At 38.8% G+C, this 14,616-nt stretch overlaps 1 protein-coding gene across 2 annotated transcripts in view; it reads left to right on the top strand.

Moving 5' to 3' along the window:
- The first annotated feature begins 478 nt into the window (after window positions 1–478).
- The window catches only part of coro2a (coronin, actin binding protein, 2A), a 70,097-nt gene continuing 55,959 nt past the window's right edge, over window positions 479–14,616 (top strand). Inside the window, exon 1 of one of the 2 annotated variants that reach the window (XM_038278603.1) lies at window positions 479–622. The gene's annotated coding sequence lies outside the window, so the exon portion shown is untranslated. The remainder of the gene's footprint in view (window positions 623–14,616) is intronic. The other variant, XM_038278602.1, reaches the window with a different exon arrangement.

The raw sequence follows: 14,616 nt of genomic DNA, 5'->3' as shown, positions 1-14,616 counted from the left end.
ACAACAACTTCTGATTTAGTTTTATATTTCCATTATGGTTTTTTTATATATTTATTGCAGCTTTTGTATTTGTGTTTGTATTTGTGTTGACACCTCTGGGCCACCGTAGTTGTCTTCTCAATTCAGAGGGCCCCCAGCCGGTCTTTGCCTAGGGCCCCACATTTCCTAAATCCGCCCCTGCACACCTGTTAGAGCTTTTATCAGCCAAGCACTAAAATATTCGCCTCTTTGATTCTCTAGTTTTATTTAGTTATTTTCTCGTGTTTTTAATGTTTTTAGGTTGCGGTATTATAATTGTCCGGCAGACTTTATTCCACTTAAAACCACTTGATGTGTTTTTTTAATCCTCATTTCCTGGGGTAGCCGGTGTGCACCTGATGCCCCTCCCTCCATGCTCTCCCTCCTGCTGTCGTCGCATCATCCTCCTCCTCATCCTCTTCTTCCTCTCTGCTCTTCTGTTTGGACGCCAAACCGCCCGGTCTTTTAGTTTCTCTCCTTTATTTTCTTTCTTTCTCTCTGCTGAGGCTCACAAGGTTCAGGCGGACATGATGCAGCAGCCAGCCATGATGTGAGGAGCTCCAGCTGTGCTGCAGAGCATGCTGCAAAGGTCCTCCTTTTAAAGGTCAGTCCGCTGCTCAGCTACCTCTGCTGTTTCAAGCTGCAGATGTGTTTTTCTGAGGGGATTATTTTGGAGCTTTGCAGAGCTGCCATGCGGCTGCAGAGCCTCCTCAGAGCGGGAATAACAGCAGCTCAACCAGGAGGAGAGTTTAAACTGCAGCCTATTGCATGAAGGATTACCACCACCAGGCAAACTGCTGCACCTCTTTTAACTAACAAGTTTAAAAATGTACGGAACAGGAATAGGGCCACTGCAAAAAACAACAACAAAAAAAGAAGTCAGAATTTTGACTTTTTTTTTTTTTTCAAAATTCGGAGTTTTTCCTCAAAATGCTGCCTTTTTTCTCAAATTTCTGCCTTTTTTCTCAAAATGCTGACCTTTTCTCAGAATTCTGACTTTTTTCTCTCAAAATTCTGACTTTTTTCCCCTCAAAATTCTGACTTTTTTCCCCTCAAAATTCTGACTTTTTCCCTTAAAAATTCTGACTTTTTTCATCTCAAAATTCTGACTTTTTTTCACTAAAAATTCTGACTTTTTTTCACTCAAAATTCTGACTTTTTTCCCCTCAAAATTCTGACTTTTTTTCCCCTCAAAATTCTGACTTTTTTCCCCTCAAAATTCTGACTTTTTCCCTTAAAAATTCTGACTTTTTTCCTCTCAAAATTCTGACTTTTTTTTACTCAAAATTCTGACTTTTTTTCACTCAAAATTCTGACTTTTTTCACTCAAAATTCTGACTTTTTTTTCACTCAAAATTCTGACTTTTTTTTCACTCAAAATTCTGACTTTTTTTTCACTCAAAATTCTGACTTTTTCCCCTCAAAATTCTGACATTTTTTTCACTCAAAATTCTGACTTTTTTCCCTTCAAAATTCTGACTTTTTTCCCTTCAAAATTCTGACTTTTTTCCCTTCAAAATTCTGACTTTTTTTTCACTCAAATTTCTGACTTTTTTTTTCACTCAAAATTCTGACTTTTTTTTTTCACTCAAAATTCTGACTTTTTTTTCACTCAAAATTCTGACTTTTTTTTTCACTCAAAATTCTGACTTTTTTTCACTCAAAATTCTGACTTTTTTTTCACTCAAAATTCTGACTTTTTTTTTCACTCAAAATTCTGACTTTTTTTTTCACTCAAAATTCTGACTTTTTTTTTCACTCAAAATTCTGACTTTAATCTTTAGACAAAGGCTATTGGTTGGTGCCAACATGTTTGTTAGCTTTCAGAATTTAGTCAAACTTCTGAGATTAATTGCAGAAATGTTGCTCTTTTAACCAAAAAATGTCTTCCTGGCTGCTTAGAGAGTAAGGTTATTAAACGAGGAGAAAATTAGTTGGAAGGACAAATGTAAGGGAAAACAGGTGTTAAAGCGACAGGCGCAGGTTCTTCTTGACAAGATTGTGAAGCAAAGCCCATTTATTAATTTTAAAGTGATCTTTAAGCAATCTCCGCAGCAGACTCGTTCAAAGTCCTCATTTAAGATGCAGACATATTTTTAATGTTTAGGAGTGTTTTTGCACTGACATGAGTCTGGTTCATTTCCCTCCTTGTTGTGGACTGAAACAAGAGGCTGTTTGAAGGAAGTGTTCTGGGTAGGTACCATTCCAAAGGAACTCTAAAATGGCTCATTTATGGTGTGAATATAATCCAACCTTGATCCATGCAGCTACCAGGTGTTTGCTGCAAGTTTGAGCCAAGCAGCTTCCTGTAGCCAGGTTTGCATTGCATTGTAAGATGTGGTAATGTAAACAAAGTAACAACCAATGGTGGCGCATCTTTTCTTTTTAACATAAGCCCTGTTGCAGCTGTCATGACATCCTCCCTTAAAGCATTTGTCACTTTACCCTGACATGGTACCTGAAACCCCATTAATGATCTGATTAAATCCTGGGGTTTCCTATTTGCTCAGAACAAAGCATCTACTGCCTGGATTTCCTGAGTTCTCCTGCTGTGGACACACCTTCTCACATAGCTTATAGTGACGCATTTTGGTTCTTTCTTGGTTCGTCTCTGTTCGAAAAGGTAACATCCACTGCAAAAAATTACAAGTTTGTTACTGGATTTAAACAGAAGTAAGAAAACTAGCAAACCTGTGCAGCGCTTCAAACATAAATCTCGAGTCTATCTAAAGTTTTACTTTAACTAGGGCTGCAACTAACATTTGTTTTGCAAATCGATTAATCTGTTGGCTATTTTTCCGATTAATTAGATATGAATATATATATATATATATATATATATATATATATATATATATAAACTACAATTTCTGTGTAATTTTTGCTCAAGGTTGGTTGCTATGTCATTTAAAGGCGTATTTTACAGTCTCTAAACTCCAGTTAACGATTAACCGATTACTAAATTAGTTGACAATCACGATTTCTATTAATCAGATTAATCGTGATTAATGCTCTGTGTTGCTTTCCCCTGCTGTACCTATTATTCTGGCCAACGCCAGGAGCACCATAGGGCACTGTCTATCCGCACAACAGCACACCTCATCTAGAAATATAAAACACGTTTTCTATCAATTCCTCTTCCTTTCATCTAAACCTTGTAGTATTTTTTCCCATAAGATTTTAAAGTTTGTTGATCTTATCTTAGTGATCTTTATGGGCAACATCATAAGATATGTTTAGATATTTATATTTGCAAACCCTTAAAGTCGTAGGGAAATCATATTTAAATGTCAAATCATTCTGGCTTAAACGTTTATATAAATGTACTCTTTATCAGACGATATTGTCCCAAAATTTAGAAAATTTCTATAAAAAAAAAAAAAAAAATCCTGTCTTAAAATCTGTAGTGTCCCCCCCCCCCCTTATCTTATGCAGGCCAGTTAGTTATACGTCAGCCTGAACACCTAAATTCGACCAATCATATATCAATGGTCATCTGTCAATAATATACGCAACTGTTGAAATCAGAATAATTTCCTTTCCCATTGAGTTCCGTCCCAGTGTTCCCGGGGATGGACGTCTGTGTCTTCAGCAGGCGTAGAGCTAACAGAACTGGCAGCGTTGCGAGGCAAGTGCTCAAACATGTACGGCTGTAAGCCTTCTACACCAAACCAAGCTTCTGCCGCCCTGGCGTCCTCTTCCACAACATCTTCATCCCGCTTTCCTCCTCTAAATAAAAAATGTATGATGGAGGAGACTCATCCACGACCTCCGACACAAAACTCTCCTCCTCTTCCATGTTTCCGCTGTCCATAGCGTTCCTTGACAGTGTCGTTTCTAAGTCACCAATTTAGTGCTACTTGGTCCCAATGGAATTTCCCATTGGGAACCTACTAGCACTAAGTTGCTAACTGGTTAGCAAGATGCTTCCAACAAACCGTCCACAACCAAACTTGCTTGCAAACCTTCCACCACAACAATCCCGCCGTTTTGATAAACAACCAATCACATTCACTTTATTCACTCGTTTTGGAACAGCAGCTTCCCTACGACCTTAACAGTAGGAGCTGTTTCTCCTCTGTCGTATTTTAAAATGTGGAGCTGTCTGGGTTGTTACTAATGTTTCTAGCCGGGTGGTGCAGAAAATCCAAATGCAGGCAACGCAGAGGCGCAGGCCTGCTAATGTTACGCCGTTTGACCAAGCTGCGCTGTCTGCACCTCCTGGACATGTCATGCAGAAATGATCCTTTACAAGCAGGGCAAACTCTAACCATGTTTGATGCTGCATTCATGGGTAATCAGAAAAGACAGGCACATTCAGCGACAAGTAGAAACTCTGCTTCAGTTGTTAAACCAGCAACTTATTATAATGGGTAGGAGAGCACTGGGCCACTGTTACTCCAGGGTTGACCCCTCCTTTCCTCAATGGTACAACTGAGATTTAGTGCTTTAAAGGGAAAAATGTGAAACAAACCCATGGGAGGGTTAAGGAGCATTCTACATTTAGTTTACTTGTACCTTAAATAGTTGAACCAAATCTACATCAAAAGGGAATCTGTATCTTCAGCCACTGTGATCAGCAAAAAATAGACTACCAGACGGTTCTTGTTATTGCCTTTATGAGCTGGCCTACAATAAGTGACCTCCTCAGCTCTGTAGGGGGCTGAGCTCTGGCCAGGCCACTGTACGCTTCCCATCCATTGTTTCACTCTCTTGTCTAAATGTAAACAAACTGGAGACAATAGACAAAACCAAATGGAAAGATTGGTGTTCAATGAGTCAAGTCTAATGCAGGGGACACTGTGCACTATGAAGCAGTTTTCTTCTTTGTTTCAACAACCCATCATAATTATTATTCTGTTATCTGGAGAAAGATTTAGTTATAATTTACAAGCTGACCAAAACGATGAGTAAAATACATCCAAAACACTAGTTGAATATAGTAGCTCTTCATATTTGTTAGTGTTGCGCCACTGGCGTTTTTTTTGCCCTGATACCGATACCTGGCTGTGCAGTGTGATATCTGTATCGGTGATATTGGTTTGGGCGAGTACCAACAAATAGGGCACTGATGCCACCATTTTAGTGCTGGATCAGGGCCCCGCCTGATACTGGTATCTGTGCAACACTAATATTTATTTGTGTTCCTCTCAGTAGGGACGTAAATGGGACATTTTAAAGTTTTAGTTCAGTTTAAATAGATAGATCTAACTGTATTTGTATCAAATGGAAAATATTTAAACTGTTAATCCATTCCATTGACCATTACAGTTATATTCTTATTTATAGCATGCATTTATGATTCAAAGGCATAAACAAACCTCCTGATAAATTATTATTCTCATCCTTTAAGCTTTTTATCTATTATTATATTATCCTGCCGGTGCTCTGCTCATAGTTGCTTATATCAGCTGCTTTCAGGTAGCCTACTTTTAACAGGTTTGCTGCTGGTAGCTCAGAGGGGACACCGTCAGAGATATGGATGACACCTTTTCTGTTTTCACATCATCAGTTATTTCCTTTAGCAGGAAGTATTACAGAAAATACAGAGTCTTATCAGATTCGTTGTTTCTTTTCTGTTTTTTTAGGAAGAAGGAAAATACACTAGCTTTATAGCCAGCTGTTTGGCAGTGCACAACAGTAGGGAGGGGCCGCGGTACTACACTGAGCCAGAGAACAATCCATCTTAACACTTTATAGGGCAAGCTACCGTATTTGATCGATTGCATTCCCCTTACAAATTGAGTCCCCCCCGTCCCTCAGTGAGGTCTAGAAAAACGAGATCTATATCCAGCCATTAAGCAAAGATACTGCTACATGGCTGAACATCTTATTTTGGCATCTGACCAATTAGATGAGCCCTTAGATGATATATTAGCTACTGTAAATTAAGTTAAAAAAAGTTAACAAGTCAAGAAAAAAAGGTAAAAAGCTAATTGAAAAGTTAAAAAGTAAAGTTAAAAAGTTAATAAGCCTAGTTAACAATTATATTTAGGTTTATAAACTACAAAAATGTAAGTGCCAGTATCGGCATTAATGCCTCTAAGGTTATGTTGGACCAAAAAAACGTGTTTCTTTCACTCTGTGTTTTTCGTGAATTTCTTATAGAAACAGTTTTGTTATTTTTCTTAATATATTCGGACAAGTTGGCGTTTCATGTTATTACCTTGACATAAATTCTTGCCTTTAAAATATCCATATTTTTTGAATGTTATAAAGGTAATAAGGTCTTGTCCTGGATTCTAATAACACTATTGGCTTGAAATTTTGATTTTCAAAGTATTTTACTGAGTGCCCTATAAAGGATTATTGGGTTTGATTATTGAAATAGACAGCAACACCTGTTCTGTGTGTAAAAAAACCCAAAAAACACCCTTTGTTTTAAGCCACCTTTGAGGTCTGGAGTTGGATTTTGTGCACTAGTAGAGTCCATACTGGACCTCAGCCACATCAGTGTTCTGTAAAGGTACTGGAAGCCATTAGTATAGATGGTGAATGAGTAGTACTCAGGCTCGTACTGGTAATCTGTGATACCGGGCATTTGCCCGGTGGGCCGGTCCTAATTTCAGTGTGCGAGGGCCCTCTTTAAATCATACCGGCCACAACATTTACTCTCCGGCCGAAGCACCTACCAGTGACAGTAAATAACCCAAGTTATATAATGTTAACTACCTAAATGATGCATGCAGTATATATAGCCCTTCATTGTCATGCACTTCCTGACAGTGACAGTTTGTATTTTCTATTTCTTCAAACTGTAAAATCCATGCAACAAACTAAATTATAATAAAACTAAAATACTTTTTTTAAACCAAACTACGATGTTCCTCTTATATTTGAATTTATGTTAGAATATTTTGCAAAAAATATGTTGCTGTGCATGATGGGGTTTTGTATCTAAAATCTAACATTTCCCGTCTTACGGACATTGTTGCCAGGTTGGCATGTTTCTCAATCTGGCAGTCTAGGATGGCCGTCTATGGGTAAAAAAATTTTTTCTTTAGATTTATGGCCTAAGAGATCAATAGACTTTTGGTTCCAATTAGGTGGGGTCCATAAGTGGGCCGATGTAGATGTAAAAATGCCAGGGCCGAAGATTGTTCCCAGTCCGAGCCTGGTAATACTTGTCCTAATTGGTTAACAAGTCCTTCTAAAAATGATCTGCTCTGTATTACTGTGACGTCCTCCTCCAACCTGAGCCCGGGAGATAAAGCACATGGTCCGTTACTGCTTATCTGCTTGTTGTGACAGAATGCAAATATTAACACAGGCCTGGAATAAAGAGTTGGCTTTCGCTCATGAAGCACCTTCCAAAATGATTCACTCTCCTTAAAATTATTTTGTCAAGTAACTATTTGTTTTTTTATGTGAAAAACTGACACCAAGTTGTTGTTATTGTTAAAAGGGAATAAAAATGGTGGTTTTGCAACTTTGCTATTCTTTTATGTCCTGCCATCCCATCCTCTGTGGTTCCTTTAAATACAACCAAAAGTGTTTGCTTTATAAATAGCTCAGGGGTCTCGCCAGCGTATTTCAGGCTACGCTCAAATTTGTCCACACATTCTATTCGTCACCTGAACGTAAAGTATGAAGTACCTGCAAATGAAGTTGTGAAGTTGGGTCAGGAGATCTACAGTGATCTTGTGGACCGTTAAACTTTAACAAGTCAAATAGCAATTTTCATGTGATTGGCCACAACTAGCAAGCGGATGGTCATTATCAAGATCAGTGATTTTATGCACAGGTCGTTGCGTTTTTGATGAATTTTTCTCAGAGCAGACACACATTTTGCTCTGGGCTTGGTCCATGTTCTATTTGGTCAGTGTGCCTTAAACAGGGAGACGAATTACCCGTCTCAGAGGTAAGGTAAGGTGAGATGGCATGCACATAACCAGAGTAGGACTTTTTTGGGCCATTGAGGCAAAACAGCATAAACATGGGCCACTGGAAATAGAGACTGACATTTTTTCGGGAATCCCACGGGTCATGGGATTCCCGTGGGATTCCCTTGGGATGGGAGTCAGTATTAGTAAAGATCACGTGATTGGGACGGTACAGGATTAAACATTAGCAGGAGCAGACGGGAGTGGGAGCAAACCAATAATGACTAAAAAAAACTAGGATCGATGCCAAAAAATAAAATAAAATAGAAAGAAAAAAAAATCCAGTACTGGCGTGGCGCTGCCATTTTGTAGTTTTTTTCCTTGAAGCCTACACTATAATGCGAGTCAAAAAAACTACACGACCCAAAAACCAACAGTGCTTCCGCTCTGAGTTTTTCACCCGCGCTCAAAAAAACAAAAACAAGAATGCGAGTGGTGCAGGAGCGGGAGTCATTCTGAATGGGAGCGGGATGGGAGTGGGAGTAATTTCACCAGGAGTGGGACGGGACAGGATTTAGATTTCTACTCTGGCCCGGGATCGGGACGGGACACAATTTTTTTCTGTGGGAGTGGGATGGGACAGGAGTGAAAATCCACTCCCATGTCAGTCTCTAATTGGAAATGAAGAGTACTGATGACATCACAACACGCTCGGCTCGTCAGGAGCTGCGTTTCACCTCCTGTTATGAATAGTCCCTAGATATTAATAAATTCTTACTTTTTTCATTGAGTGGGGTAATAATAATGAACACAGTCGGATAAACACAAACAAAATGGACATTTTGCCAAATAGAACAAATAAATCACCATCAGAGCCAGTGGTCCTTTACACATGGCTCCTCACCAAGACATTTGTCACTTTGCCAAAGAAGCTTTAGAGTAGTGAGCTGGCTGCCTCGTGTACGTTACCCTAAAATGAAACTATTTTCTATGAAAGCCAGAAAACTTGTGTTGCAACAAGTTTTAGTGTAATTCATAGACTGTGTTCTCAGTTTCTAGTGAAATGATGTTGCATTTCTACGTTACGTCGTAAAATTCCAACATGTACTTCTGGTACACTATCACACAGACTACTAACACATACCTGAAATTCCCAGGCTTTGTCCAATCAGTGACCTGGGCTCTATAATATGTGGAAAAAGATGTCTTCTGGATGTCAGAAGCAACAGCTGAAATGTTTTCTTAGTGACACTTCAAGTGAAAAATTACGTTTTTGTTATCTTGTCCATCTGTCGCTTAAAGTATTTCCCTGCTTCTGCTTCTTATAATAACCAATGGAATGCTTCTGACTACTGTGGCTTTGAGATGTTGATATTTCTCTTTTGAAATACGTTTGTAAGGCTGATTTTGTGAATTGAATAAGTGAATGAGCACAGTTTCCAAAGTGGGTTAAACTGAAAGCCTTGGCTCAAAAATGGTGGTCCCTAATTACTGCACTGCAAAATATGTAAATCTAAATAAGTGCATTTTTTATTCAATTGAATAGGTAAGTGAGACACTTTGCCAATAGAACAAGAAAATCTACATTGGAAATAAGAAAAAAACCTAATGTATTGTCTAATTTCAAGTGCATATTATCTAATTATCTTATACTAAGAGTAAATATACTCATTCCAGTGGCAAATAATCTTATTTACCTGCTTAATTTAAGAGTAAATTCACTTAATTTTAGACATTTTTACTTCTTTCTAGATTGATTTTGCAGTGTGATGGAAGGCGGTGTGTCTTGATTTTTGCTTTGCATATATGAGCTCATCCAGTGTTTTGTGGGTTTTAAGCCATATCTGCAGCCCTTGGTTATAGTGTTTGGTAATTCCTAAAGGTGTTGTTTAAACTAAGAAATATTTGTGAATAAATTTAATTTAATCCATGACAAACTGATTTGTAAGTTAGGCTGAGCAAGTTGTGGGAGAAACTCCATGGCATAAAGTTAGAATGAAACAACTCTAAGCAAATGGCTAAAGTTAATTTGATTAGTTAGTCAATATTATTATTAGGAAGGTATAAAATTGAGCTCAGATAGCTCTAAGTTAACAGTTAAGATGAACTGTGGCTCAATCCTGAAACCTCAAATTTCAGAGGCTGCATCCTCCAAGGACCCGGTCTACCTGGACTGGGTTATTTTGGAGGTCTGTGAAAATAAGGAGTCCTGAAGAGTTTGGCTGTGGATTCAAACAGGTCCAGATAAACCTGACCTTCAAAACAGACCAAGAAGAAGGTTGCATTTGTTGGCAGCATAGAGAGGAGTCTTCCAATTCACAGCACGACGGTATAACGTGATCAGGCCTTTGGAGGATGAAGATGTTGAATTAGATTTCAGCAAATAAGAGCTATACTCATAGTGCTGACTGTCACTACCCGATCTGTTCTGGAAGCACGATCCGTACCATCAGCTCATTTGCGCAACCAGGTATACATCCGGGTTGCTCTCGTTTTTATTTTGTAAAAAAACACCTACAGTAAATTAAGTTTTACGCTCCCAAAAAAATAGTACCTGTACTAAACTATAATTTTGTTAAGGTTAATAATGTAATAATTTCCTGAGAAAATAAATGCCTCAAATCCTTTCTGTTTTATCACTCGTCTGTGCTGGAAGTGGGATCATAAATCTAGTCTTTTTGAGTTTTATATTTTCAGTTCATATTAACATTTTGGTATATAGTGCATAATCTAAAGAAAGAAATAACTTAAAAAAAAGATAAATTTTTTTTTAATATTTCTCTAGACTAATCTAAGCATGTTCGTTGATCACCTCCGACAATGGAAAAAATGTAAAAGGTATCACAATTGTCTCAGAAAATTTATAAAACAGTTTTTAAAGTTCCTCTTTAGTGAGTCAAGGATATAAATTATTTATTTTAGGACCATAATTACATTATTTATGGAAACCTGGCTGTATATCTGGTTGGACAAGCACAAATGAGCTGATGGTACGGATCGTGATTACAGTATGGATCAGGTAGTGACACTGGCAGTAAGAGCTATAGGACCAGAAAGCAGAATGCTTCTTATTGCCATTTAACATTGGAAACTCCATCTGCTGTCCACTATCCTGTCCACAGCAGGATTTAGTCCACCTCAGAGTTTAACGTTTATTTTTCTCACATCAACTCTGTAGACACATATAAATGTACGCACCTTTATATATCTTGGGTTTCATAATGAAGAGCTTCAGCTGTTCACGATATTTTTTGTTGTTGCATTTTTTTCCCCAGAAGGCTATCTTTGTCTAATTGAGTGAGCTTGATGCAGACATTTTTGATTTCTGCTCAATTTTGAGTGTGGTCTGCGCTATACGATGTGGGTCTAGATACGGACTCGGCTAAATCTAGACCCACAAGGTATCTAGACAACGGAGGGACATGATGGTGTAAAAGAGTGGGGATCCAGGTGGAAAAGGGGTCCCAGCGTTCTTGCGCACCTTGCTCTTCTAGCTGGTCCAACTTTACGAGTTGTTTTCAACAATTTCGGTCATAAAAACAAAACAAGCCGGCCTCCTGTGTGCGTCACTTGTCTGTGGTCAGCTACAGTTTGGGAGAGGTGCAGCAGAGTGTCTGCGGAGTGGGCGGGGACGTCTTTTGTTCACTGCGACACCTACGCAGACGACCTAGTTTCGAAGTATAAATAAGCCTTAAATTTAGCATGGACTAGCTCAAAGTGAATGGCTAAGTTTAGCATGGACTAGCTCAAAGCGAACGGCTAAATTTAGCATGGACTAGCTCAAAGCGAACGGCTAAATTTAGGATGGACTAGCTCAAAGTGAATGGCTAAATTTAGCATGGACTAGCTCAAAGTGAACGGCTAAATTTAGCATGGACTAGCTCAAAGCGAACGGCTAAATTTAGCATGGACTAGCTCAAAGTGAATGGCTAAATTTAGCATGGACTAGCTCAAAGTGAATGGCTAAATTTAGCATGGACTAGCTCAAAGTGAATGGCTAAATTTAGCATGGACTAGCTCAAAGTGAATGGCTAAATTTAGCATGGACTAGCTCAAAGTGAATGGCTAAGTTTAGCATGGACTAGCTCAAAGCGAACGGCTAAGTTTAGCATGGACTAGCTCAAGGTTCACTAGACCAGCCTACTGGACACAAAGAAATGATAATGAGGTGTCATTCGCCAAGTAACACTAGCAGCAATTATTCACCCACTCCTACTGCACAGACCAGTAGCTGATTTGTTCATGCATCATACTCATATATTTGCATATCATATACACATATTTGTGCAGTACGCAAATTACTTAGAGTGGCGCTTTGTCATTCTCTAACACATTATAGAAATAAACTAAGAAAGGAGGATTATTATTTGGAATAGAAAACACAGTAAAACATTAACTTTTTTAGATTTTCCCTTCTTTTTAGCCTGAGGCAAAGAACTTCCAGTTCCAGATCTCCAAAATAAGTTAATGTCTAAATGACAGTCTAGTATTTATTACCTGTTTTAACTGTAAAAGAACATAAGACATTCATCATACTGTGATTAAAAACACATAATGTAATTAAAGCCTTTCTTATTGCTTATTTAACTGTGGTACAGGCATCTTTGGGCCAAAAATGCAGCACTTTAAGTAGACCAGTTTTAATGATCAAAAGAAAGCCTTCTCTTAAGGCTGAGATGAATCAAGGTTTTTTTTTTATGTTTGCGTAGTCAAACCAGGTTGGTTTGTGTGTGCGTTCAAAAGAAGGAAATGTTTATTGCTGAGCTGTGCCTGTACATAAAATTTATTATCCTTCATATTAAAGACATTGTTTGGGTAAACAAGTTGCAGCCTTTTATTAAGCAGGGCTGTGATTATGAAGTCATCCATGTGTTTTGCTGCCATGGAAGCAGCACAGCATGAGGGCTGCTGGTGTTTGACAAAGAAAATATTTTCAATGTGTTCACCTAGTCAGCGGCCTCTCTGCAGGGCAGAACTGATTGGGGATCTGGTCAAAAACAAAAAATCAACAAACGGACCCCTGTAACCAAAGTTCAAGTCAATAGATGCTTGTTGCAGGTTGTGTTTCCTCCTTACATCTCAGTGATGCCCTCTGTCCTCAGAGTTCTGACAATGGACCAGATCTTAAATGGGAAAATGTTCCAATTATAATGTTTATGCAACAGAGAGCTTATTTAGAAAAGGATTGTGAAGCAACAAAAAGCCAAATTCGAAGAGCACGTCATTGAATGTTAAGCAAAGATAAACATTTTATCGTTTCATTGCTTTACTTAATAATGATCCAAGCTGCTTGGAAGCCAACTGTTAGATCCTTGTGTTAACTGAAATGTAGCTGTTTGTTTGTTTTTGTTTATATGCTCATGTTCCTCTAGTTTGTATGTGTTTGTATGTTCCTGCTGTTTGGATTATATTGCGGATTTCATTAGAAACAGCCTGAAACTGAATGAGCTCATCTCGTGTTTCTTGGGCTGCTTTGGCTTTGTTTCCCAGACTCTGTGCCTACAGGTGTTGATCTTGGAGAACCGTCTGTCAGTAAAAGATGCCTGAGACATGGTAAACAGAGACATGGTGTAAAACCTGCAACTTGTTAGTTAGAATTAGAGCTGAAACAAAAAAGCATCATGTGACGATATGGACCAAGGTCTGATACATGTTTGTGTTTCAGTCAGTGAGTCATATAGATAACAAAACATTGCATTTGGCACTACAGAGTACTCATTTGTTATGAAGTATGTTTTTTTTCCCTCATTCTGCTTTTGCAACCTTACAGAAGTAAACTTGCTTTCACATCTTGCCATATGGATACTGCTCATTTCATGATGCGACCCTAGACCTGCTGCAATGTGGTATCACCCCACTTCTGGAGATCAGGGTCTTGCTTAGGCAAGCTGACCGAAGTTCAAGACCTCTTGCAGCTGCAAAAACTACTCCTTGCAATCTAGACATTAGAAAAAAACAGAACAGTTGCTGTCACTGTGCAGATTAATAGCTAAAAGAGCCGCATATGTCAGCTTTGAGCAGAAATGATTGCACTCTACCTCACATCACCGCTTGCTGATTAAATGGAGTTAGGGGTTTTGTTCAATGGGCATCTGCAGCACATTTAAGGTGGGTGCTTTTATGGATAGGGTAGGTATTTATAGAGATACACCAATCCAATCTGATACAATACCTGGGCTGACTGTATCGACCAATATCCAATCCAATTCGAATCAATTTATTTCTATAGCACCAATTCATAACAAATGTCATTTTTAAGGCACTTTACAGTTCTCCAGCTTATACAGTGAAATCGATTCAAAGTTTTCTATCTAAGGAAAATCATTTGACTCATTGACTCGAAGGAAACTATGCATGCTTGTAGAGACAGTGGAGAGGAAAAACTCCCTTTTAACAGGAAGAAAGCTCCAGCAGAACCAGGCTCAGTGTGAGCGGCCATCCGCCGAGGCTGACTGGGGTTCAAGGAGACAGAAGCAGAGATATAAAAGGCAGCCAGCTCCACAGGTGGACTCCCTGTCCAGGAAACACACAGCCAGGCAGACGAGCTCCGAGCCAACAACCATGTCAGAGGATGAAGAGAGCACATCCAGGCAGTCACAGTTAGAGAAACAGGACTACACTGGAAAACAGGCCGATCTCCAACATCTATAAACAAAGGTGTTGATGGCTGCAGCACAGCTGATATTTCTCTCAAGGATATTGTCACAGCCAAACAGGAACAGATGAGGCAAAGCTACTATGAGGAAAAAAGCAGAGAGAGCATAACGTTAGAGAT

The sequence above is a fragment of the Cyprinodon tularosa genome, unplaced genomic scaffold, assembly GCF_016077235.1.
Source record: "Cyprinodon tularosa strain WSP-4 unplaced genomic scaffold, ASM1607723v1 ctg142, whole genome shotgun sequence".
In the NCBI taxonomy this organism is placed as follows: domain Eukaryota; kingdom Metazoa; phylum Chordata; class Actinopteri; order Cyprinodontiformes; family Cyprinodontidae; genus Cyprinodon; species Cyprinodon tularosa.
Note: the sequence above shows the minus strand (reverse complement) of the source record. Positions and strands in the feature narration are given on the sequence as shown.